Source organism: Ruditapes philippinarum, unplaced genomic scaffold (genome assembly GCF_026571515.1).
Source record: "Ruditapes philippinarum isolate M1 unplaced genomic scaffold, ASM2657151v2 ctg2228_1_1_1_1, whole genome shotgun sequence".
Classification (NCBI taxonomy): domain Eukaryota; kingdom Metazoa; phylum Mollusca; class Bivalvia; order Venerida; family Veneridae; genus Ruditapes; species Ruditapes philippinarum.
The window spans coordinates 125,785-135,470 of NW_026867324.1; positions in this window are offsets into that span (position 1 = coordinate 125,785).

Sequence of the window (9,686 nt, forward strand, 5' to 3'; positions counted from 1 at the left end):
ACGTAAGGGTAGGATTTTAGACTTATTCTTTACGAGACATCCAACACTCATACAACGACACGTAGTCGGACCACCTATCGGGCTTAGTGACCATGATATCTTATCTGTAACAACATTTATCAAGCCGGTTATTAACAAACTACCGCCGAGAACCGTGTTTAATTATAGAAAAGCGGACTGGCGGAAAATTAAAGATCGTGTGCTATCATTTTCAAACACGAGTTTTCTGCGTAATATACATAACAACACAGTTGATGTAAACTGGAACAATTTTAAACAAATATTATTAGAATCAATGGAACAATATATACCGAAGAAAACTGTAAAAGGGAAATCGGACATACCGTGGTTATCAAAGAATATCAAACGGCTTATTAAGAAAAAACGCTACTTATATAACATTGCAAGAAAAAGTAATAACGCAAGTGACTATAAAAAAATTTAGTGACCTTCTTCGCGAAACTGTAAGGAATAAATTACATACTTCCTACTACAATTACATTAGTAATCTTCTAGATCCAGAAAACGATAAATCTTCGAAATCCTTTTGGAAATATATAAAGTCTCGTAAACAAGACAGCGTGAACATTGGAACATTGAAAAACAACGGTCAAATCGCCGAATCCGCTAGTCATAAGGCAGAAATGCTTAACAACCAATTTTGTTCAGTATTTACGAAAGAATCTTTGGACAATCTACCAAATAAAGGAACTTCGCCATACCGCTCGATGCCCAAGATAAACGTTACATTAAATGGCGTTGTTAAGTGTATTAACAGACTTAATCCCAAGAAATCTTCTGGGCCAGATAAAATACCTATCATAGTCTTGAAAGAATGTGTAACTGAAATAGCACCAATTATACGGTCTTTATTCCAACAGTCAATTGATAAATCTGAAGTACCATTGGACTGGAAAAACGCTAACATTGTACCAATTTTCAAAAAAGGCGACAGAACCAAACCATCGAACTACCGCCCTGTAAGTTTAACCGCAGTTGTTTCTAAAATGATTGAACATATAATAGTTTCGCAAGTAATGAACCATTTAGACAGCCAGAACATTTTTCATGAAAACCAACATGGGTTCAGGGCTAAACGCTCGTGTGAATCTCAACTTCTATTAACTACAGATGACATTGCTCGTAGTGTTAATCTTGGTCACCGGGTTGATATGGCGGTGCTTGACTTTTCTAAGGCTTTCGATAAAGTGTCACATCAGCGTCTCTCTGTGAAAATGCAATATTATGGTATATGTAATGAAACCAACTTATGGATTAATGAATTCCTTAACGGTCGTTATCAACGAGAAGTAGTAGACGGAGAATCATCAAGACCGTCACTGGTAACATCTGGCGTGCCCCAGGGAACCGTGCTTGGTCCTGCATTGTTTTTACTATATATTAACGACATCGCCTCGGATATTAAGTCATCAATTCGCCTATTTGCTGACGATTGTGTAATTTATAGACCCATACTCACCAGTGAAGATCATAATATTTTACAAAAAGACCTGGACACTTTAGTTGATTGGAGTAATATCTGGCAAATGGAATTTAACGTCGATAAATGTGCAACCATGTCAATTACAAATAAACGTAACAAATCTGTATTTGACTACAAAATGAAAAATCAATCACTTCATGTTGTTAAAAAACATCCATATCTGGGAGTTGAACTAGCAGATACTATGAAATATAACCTACACATCGATTCAATTACAGCAAAAGCTTCTAGTACTCTTGGTTTCATCAAACGGAACTTAAAACATTGCCCGACCACAGTAAAGGAAAGAGCTTATCAAACTTTGGTTCGACCTAAACTGGAATATGCGTCACCAATTTGGAATCCCCAACAACTTAATACATCAAAGAAACTTGAACAAATACAACGGAACGGGGCAAGATTCGTCATGAATAAACCATTCAATCGTAACAATCCATCTAGCGTAACATCAATGCTACACGACCTAAAATGGCCAACACTTGAACAACGTCGTCAGTGCGCGGACTTAATTCTTATGTATAAAGTATTTAATAACCTGGTGGCTGTACCAGTTGAATACCACCCACAACTATCTACAAGATACACAAACTCGGTAAAGTTCGTCACTTATCACTGCAGACTTAATGCGTACAAACATTCATTCTTTCCAAGAACTGTACCTTATTGGAACAACTTACCAACTAACATCACAACTGTGGACAATCTGGACAGTTTTAAAACTGCTGTCCAGTCATACGTATATGTGTAAATTATTAAAATCGTGTATAGTGTACAAACATGTTGGATTTTACTTCACACTACGTTTTCACATTATTTTAACTCGAACGCCTGGTGCCGCACATGGGGGACAGGTTTTTAGCCCACGTTTTTTATGGAGCACATTTCACATCACCACTCGTCGCTGATGTCTGCACAGCGGATTTACAGACGAGATCAACATAGAAGTAGAAGATAGAAGTAGAGAAACAGAAAGCGAACAGCATGAATCCTGATCAGACTGCGCGGATGCGCAGGCTAGTCTGGATACATGCTGGTCGCAAACCCACTATGTTGGTTTTGTCGTGACGCGGCTCATATATTTAAAGTATTTCGTAAAATTAAAATGAGTGTATTTGTTAGGGTATTTCCGTTATAAAATCACCTATTTAAACCAACTTAAATCTTAAATAGGAATTGGAATATAAATAGTGGGAAACCTGTAGTAATGTAATGCTTTGGAAAACCTCATTACTTGTTATAATTTCGAGTTTAAGTGTAACACATCTAGATTTATGAGCACGTGATAATAGAAGGTGTATTTATCTGTAAACCTATAGTATATACTAATCGTGTCATGGTAAAATACTGAAAAATATAATATTTACGTAACCAACAATTGTTAGCTTAAATGCCCTTATGTATGTCCATGATAAAAGAGAGAATGATCATGCAAAAATGAGGTCACCGTCACAGAGGTTACCCGCCTCTGAAACTGAGTTAATTTTTTATGTGACTTCACGCATTTTGTTTGCAACATATTTCATTAAATAGTTTCCTAATCAAAGTTATGGTCATTTCAGAAAATGTTCAGTATCATTACTCATTATAGCAAATTTATTTTCAACTGAATTGTTTTAAACTTAGCAAAATGACTCAAAATAAAATTAATAAAATTACTAAAAATAATTAAAATAAAAATGTATGAAAAAGATGACCAAAAAAGAGCATTTGTCTGCTTTTCAACAATGCTGCAGCATAAAAGTCGGCAACAAGTTGACAATTAAAGCAAAGAAAAAACGGCAATGAATTTAAATGTTAAGATCATATTTATATATTTTATTTTTCGAAAGATTGTAAAAAAATCTTTCAAGGTGGAAGAAAAGGTGCAGAGCATGAGCATTTGAGAAAGATACTAATACCGAAATAGAGCCATTTTATTCATTTTGAGCTAAAAGGACGAACTTCTCCCACTTTTATTAATTTCATTGAATTCAAACAAAATATTTTTGAATGAAACTTTTCTATTTATGCTAAATGCATATAAAGTTAATAACTTTCCAACCTATATTAATATTATCATAACTCCAAATGAATAATTGCTGTATTTAAAAGCAGACGTCTTGCAAAATGACTTTTTTTTTGGGGGGGGGGGGTCCGCCTGGGCTCCTTGTCGCTGGTTCTTGTTGCTGGGTCGTGTGGGGGTTGCTTTCATTGAACGCCGCCTTTCCTTGTTGATCTTGTTTATCATATTTGACACTTAAAGGTTTCTGTAATCTTATCCCAAGTTTAATAAATTAAAACTTCAATACTCTTCAATAGTGTATTCAACAGTTATTTATTGTATTCGTATATAAATTACTTAAAAAATGACACAGGTACTTTAAATTTAAATTGAACTACATGCAGTTATTAACACTGGCAAGTATACTCAAAATAAAATAAAACAGACGAAGTACAAGTGAAAGGAACAAATGCCTTGATAAACATTTTAATCCTGTGAAGTATTAATGTATAACGATCTCACACGATTTAAATACAAACAGATGAAGATGGTAAATTATGTATTTTCTTACAAATAGGCGAAGATGGGTGGACATGCCAGGGAATTTTTAAAAGGAGGCAAAGGTCCCCACAGTCTGGTTATTTTTGATGTAATTCAGAATGGCAAAACTTGGGTGCACATGCTAATGTGAAACTTTTAGGGATAATAATAAATTATTATATCTGTCAAAATACTTCTAGAATATCAGTCGGATCATATGAGACTTTTACTTCATTAAATTGTTGTTTCGGAACAATTTATTTCAATGAAATACCAAATGATTTTGTGACTCATCTTTTTGTGTAGTTAATATCGGAAAGAATTTTAGTGTATTTACAATACACTTGTCTTCTTACGCAATGTTTAAAAATAACATATTTTCCGACTATAGGGACAAAGACACTTGAATATTATAGCTGTTTAATATGGTGGCTGATTTATGCTATTTCGTGTTTTCGCAACGTGACCCCGCCAAGCGAAAAGTCGAGAATTAACAAGTTGAAATGGCGGGGGTACTGAACGAAAACATGCTAATTAGCGGGGGCGCGGGGCGAAAAGTCGAGATTTAATTATTAAATACGTCGGAGCTGCGAAGCGAAATATTTATTGTCAATTACCGCCCTATGATTAATCTTAAAAAGATCGACATTTCGCTCCGCGCCCCCGGTAATTAGCACGCACACCCAACGTTTTTGTAGTTAAAATCTCGAGTTTTTGCCTCACACCCACGCTGTGTTTTCGCTCTGTGCCCCGCCGTTTTTAACATTAATAAAATCAGCGCCCCCGCTAATTAACGTGCTTTTGCTCCGCACTACTGTCATTTTAACTTGTTAATTGTTCATTTGTCGTATTGTTAAATTACTTAATATTTACTCTTCATCCAAGGGCAAGAATCCAGTCAGTCGTGTCTTACATAAAAGGATGTCACATTTAATTGTTGTTATAGAATTCAACCTCAATCTAAAGTTGTTCTTTTTTATGTCGTGTCGCTTTATTTAATACATTTTTATATATATTTCATCAGGTTAAGAGTTTCTGAAAACTGTTGTTTTGTTGCTTAAATGTGACTTTGTTTCTTTATATATATATATACTTAAGGACAATGAAAACGCACGCCCGCACTATATGCATTTTATGACATGAAAACAAAACTCCATTAGATATATATAACTTTAATACAAAACGCAAACTTAACAACTGTAAATAATTCAATATATTTGAAATCAAATGTGCACCAGTAAGAACCTAAGGTGAAAATCCCAAAATCACACTCTTTAACCACAGTTATGCAAACTTAACAAAGGCAAAAACCAAAATGAAAATCCAAAACAAAGTCGCTCATTAATGTCTATTCGTAATGTCACCGTCGGGATCTTTAGAAACGACAATGTCCTCCATCAGCATCTCTTACAGATGTACATCGTCGCCTCATAGACCTTACGGTGCGAATATCCGCCTGTGGAATCTGACGCTATTCGGTCTGTAGTTTAGTGCGAAAACGCTTGTGAAGCCGAGAAAGTGTAGACCGATGGACACCAAAACGGTTCACGTTTTTTGTAAGATAGACCAGACTAAATCTGTCCTAAATCTATCCAGCGGTTATTTCTTTGTAGAACCATTGCATACAATTTGCTACAAAGTCTTCTTTAGTACCTTTTATAGGGAAAAGTGGGGTACATTTTTAAAAATTTTTAAAGTTTTTTTGGGTTTTAAAAAAACTGCCCCTTTGGGGGCAAATTTTATATTAAATTTTAAAAAAAGTTTTTAAAATAAACTCATTTCTAAAAAGGAAATGAAAAAAAATTAAAAATTTTTAAAACAAAAAAAAATTTCTTTCATAACCAGGGGAATTTGGGTTTTTCAATCTTTTTTTTTTTCTGTTTTTTTGATCTTATCAAAATTTAAAGAAAAAAGTGTTACTTTTTGTTTTTTTCGGGTATGTTTTTATTATGCTTTAAATTATTATTGCAGCTGGTTTTGAGGAAGAAATATACACTTTACAATCTACCACAACAATAAAAGTACAGTTAAAAAAAAAGAAGAAAAAGAGGAAAAAAACATACTTATATCTTATAGTAATGTGTATTTAAGGCCGTTGGCAAAACCATAAATTCCAATCTGTGCGTCTGTTTTTAAATTCAAATTGTTTTCAGTAAAAGAAAAACACGGGTTAAAAGAAAAGGAAGTTTATTGATTACTTTTGACTTCAATCATGACAAGACAGATGGAAACATAATATGTTCCTTCAGTCTTCATGTATTCATGCTCACTCGGTTAAATAAAATTTCATCGCACACAATAACAAACAAATATACTCTACACATTAATTTTATTAGAATATATAGGGATAATACTTTACATAAACTAATAAATTCAATTACATCTGATTCATGTTTTTTCTTTAAAGTAGAACAATATAAATTTCGGATTGACATATTTGTAATATTGAATAAATTATATATTAATTCAATTAATCAGGGTCAATTGGGACTATATGACAACTTCCGGTTATCGCACTGTACATACGGAAAACTGTTACATAATTTACTTACTGAATGTATCTATGCTGTAGTTAAATAAAATGCCGTCTTATCGTTCTTCCATTGATTCAATTACATTTTTCACTTGCCCCTCACCGCTGTTGGTTCGAATCCCGACAGGGACTTTGGATTCGTTCATGTGAGGAAGCTATCCAGCTAGCTTACGGAACGTCGGTGGTTCTACTCAGGTGCCCGTTCGTGCCTGAAATAATGCACGGAAGGGCACCTGAGGTCTTCCTCCACCAATAAAACGCGATATGACCTATACTGTGCCAAAACAAAACAAAACAAAAAAAAAACAATTACATTTTCATCATTATAGATTAATATATCCCTTGCATGGTAAAAAGCATCAAAAGTTATGTTACGAGAAAAAATTCTGTGTTAAGTGAAATCGATTTCATTTCATGACAATGAAAAAGTTTTGTCTGCATGTTGTGTTAAGAGAAAATAATTTAAAACATTCTTATGAGAAAAATTTCTTCTTTGCGTGCCATTTTAAAATTTATTTTCTCTCATGACATGTTAAGACAAAAGTTGTTTTTGCAGCATAAAGGCTATAGAATGGCAAGTTTAAAACATATAAATTCTTAAAGATTTTTTTGTCTCTATTGTATTTGATATTCAAATAAAGGAATGAGAATAGCGACAATGTATGCCGATTTTACACAAGTTATATACATGTATACATATACATAATACAAAATTCTGCTGAGATTTGAATATTCTGTTTGTATATTTTTATACATACGCATGTTACTTTCGACGCGTTTTATTGTATAATTTGCTCATAAATTACTATATTGTCGTATAAAATATAACCCTTTAAAGTACTGATTTGTGTACTAGTTTTGTTCTGTCCTAACTTTGTAACAGTATATTTGAAGACAAAGCGTTTTATTTATCAAATTATGAATCTAATTTTGGTACAGTCTATTTGAAGACTAAGTGTTTTCATTTAATTTATAAAAATATGAAACAATATTCGCGTTTCTCTGAAGCATAGCTTTCACCTAACGATGATATAAGAATACCAAATTTCGGAGCTCCTGTAAAAGAATTGGTGGTGGTGTCGTAGATTATGCAAAACATGGTTCTAACTGGAAAATGTCTGTGTTTACTTATCATTACCTGACCTAGAGCCTATTTGGATTAGAGTATACGAATTTATTTTAGTCCGATTGTGTTGAAAGCTATAAGCTTATTGAAACACTGTCGAATTTGTTCCTGGAACCAACCATTACTAAGCAATGAGTGTTAAGTTTTTGCTCTAGAAAACAACGGCTTGCCCCTGACTGGGTTCGAACACTTGCGGCCAGCAATCCATAGATTACTTGTCTGACACGTTACCCACTTGGTCATGCCGCAACATTTGTATTTAAAGCACACAGAAAAATCAAACAATTGCCTACTTACACTTTGGGTCGACTTTGTGAAAATCAAACAAGGCTGCAATGCGAAATCATCTTATGTGTTGCAGAAATTGTTTCTTTTTCGCGCATATGACATCGGAAATTATCAGTATCCGAAACATAATAATTCGTCAAATAACAAAATTTGTTGACGTAGTTCACAATCTATTCTGCAAATTTCAGATGTCGCATTAGTTACAGTAAAGGCATCTTGACCGATTCCGGTTTATTTTCGTAACGACTAGACGTAAAGCCCCGGTTATGTTTTGGACATTCGAGACTCCACAATTAAATGCCCGCGGACTCATATGCCGCCAGTAGACTCTATATTTTTTGTCTTGACAACAATTTAGAAATGTCGCCCTCACCATTGAAAAATTATATCTTCAATTTTATTTACTTACCGTTGCCTCTAAAACCTGAGTACAAACGGCTTTTTACACGCTTTGCCCTTTGACCCTCAAACCGATTTTACTCGCTAAACAGTAACATATTATGTATTAACATTGCTACACGGTAACGCAGTAGGTTGGCTTGTCTCCGCTGGACTTTCTCTGCCAAAAAAAGTTAAATATATGCCAGCAGAAGATACATATTTTATTCTTTGGTTACGCCTATTGATGATATATTGCCTAGTAAAATAGTCATTTGAACTAAATTGGTCGGCCTTTTGGTATTGCAAAGATTAAAAAAAATCTGCTCTTAAACCACAAAAGCTAAAGGTTAGATAAACGGCATGAAACTTGGGTCTAGTCGATCCTCTTAAACCAATTGCCAGTGTATTTGGGGGGACATGACATGATGTTCTGTATTATCGTGCTTGTAAGGGAACAAACGTAGGATACAAAAAAAAAAACCAACAAACGAACAAAACAAAATCTTCTGAAGCTGCAAAAAGTTAGAGTTTTTGGCCATGAACATCTCGTTGGACCTCTACCAAAGGGTTTGTCTAAGTTAAGTACGTTGGTATAATAAAGTCTGTTCCCGGGGTAAGGTTTTCTCAAATTGTAATATAGTCAAAATTTGCAAAGAGTTCACGTGACTTTTGAAAAAATGCACAGCCGTACATTCTCACCACTACTTAAACAGTGGATCTACCACATTTTGGTGAGCGTTTGACACTTCCGTTGTAGAGCCATGGACCAAAACAAATGTGAAAGATGAAGTCATATCTGTTTTAAAAGAACATGAGTGTTTTTAACAATCAAAGAATGATGTGCCATGTATAACATTACTTTCATCATATGGGATGCGATTTCGATACGAAAGAGATGTATCCCAAAATGACGATACTAGAACCTTAACCAAATATTAAGTATTGTGTTTTCTTTCACAAGGAGACAAATCTTGAGTGGTTTCTCTACCATAAACTTAATGTTGACACACATAATCTTGTATGTAACATTGTACCTACCTCACCTTTGGCTTAACATACAAAAATATAAGTGCTTGGTGAAAAATAAAGTACTTAAATTCATTTAATGTGATCGAGCCATCGACAAGGTACTGGCATCATCGAAAATGTGTAAGAGCTCTACAAATGTGGTGGAGTCCATGCAAACATTCAATTAGTGTCGATATTGTGATATATTGGCAGTTTATATTCATAAAACTGAAAATAGTTGATGAAATATGTTTTGCAAACGCTGCGCCGATTCAATACAATGTTATGACCGAAAAGAGATACATAGTGAATAAAGGTAACAAAT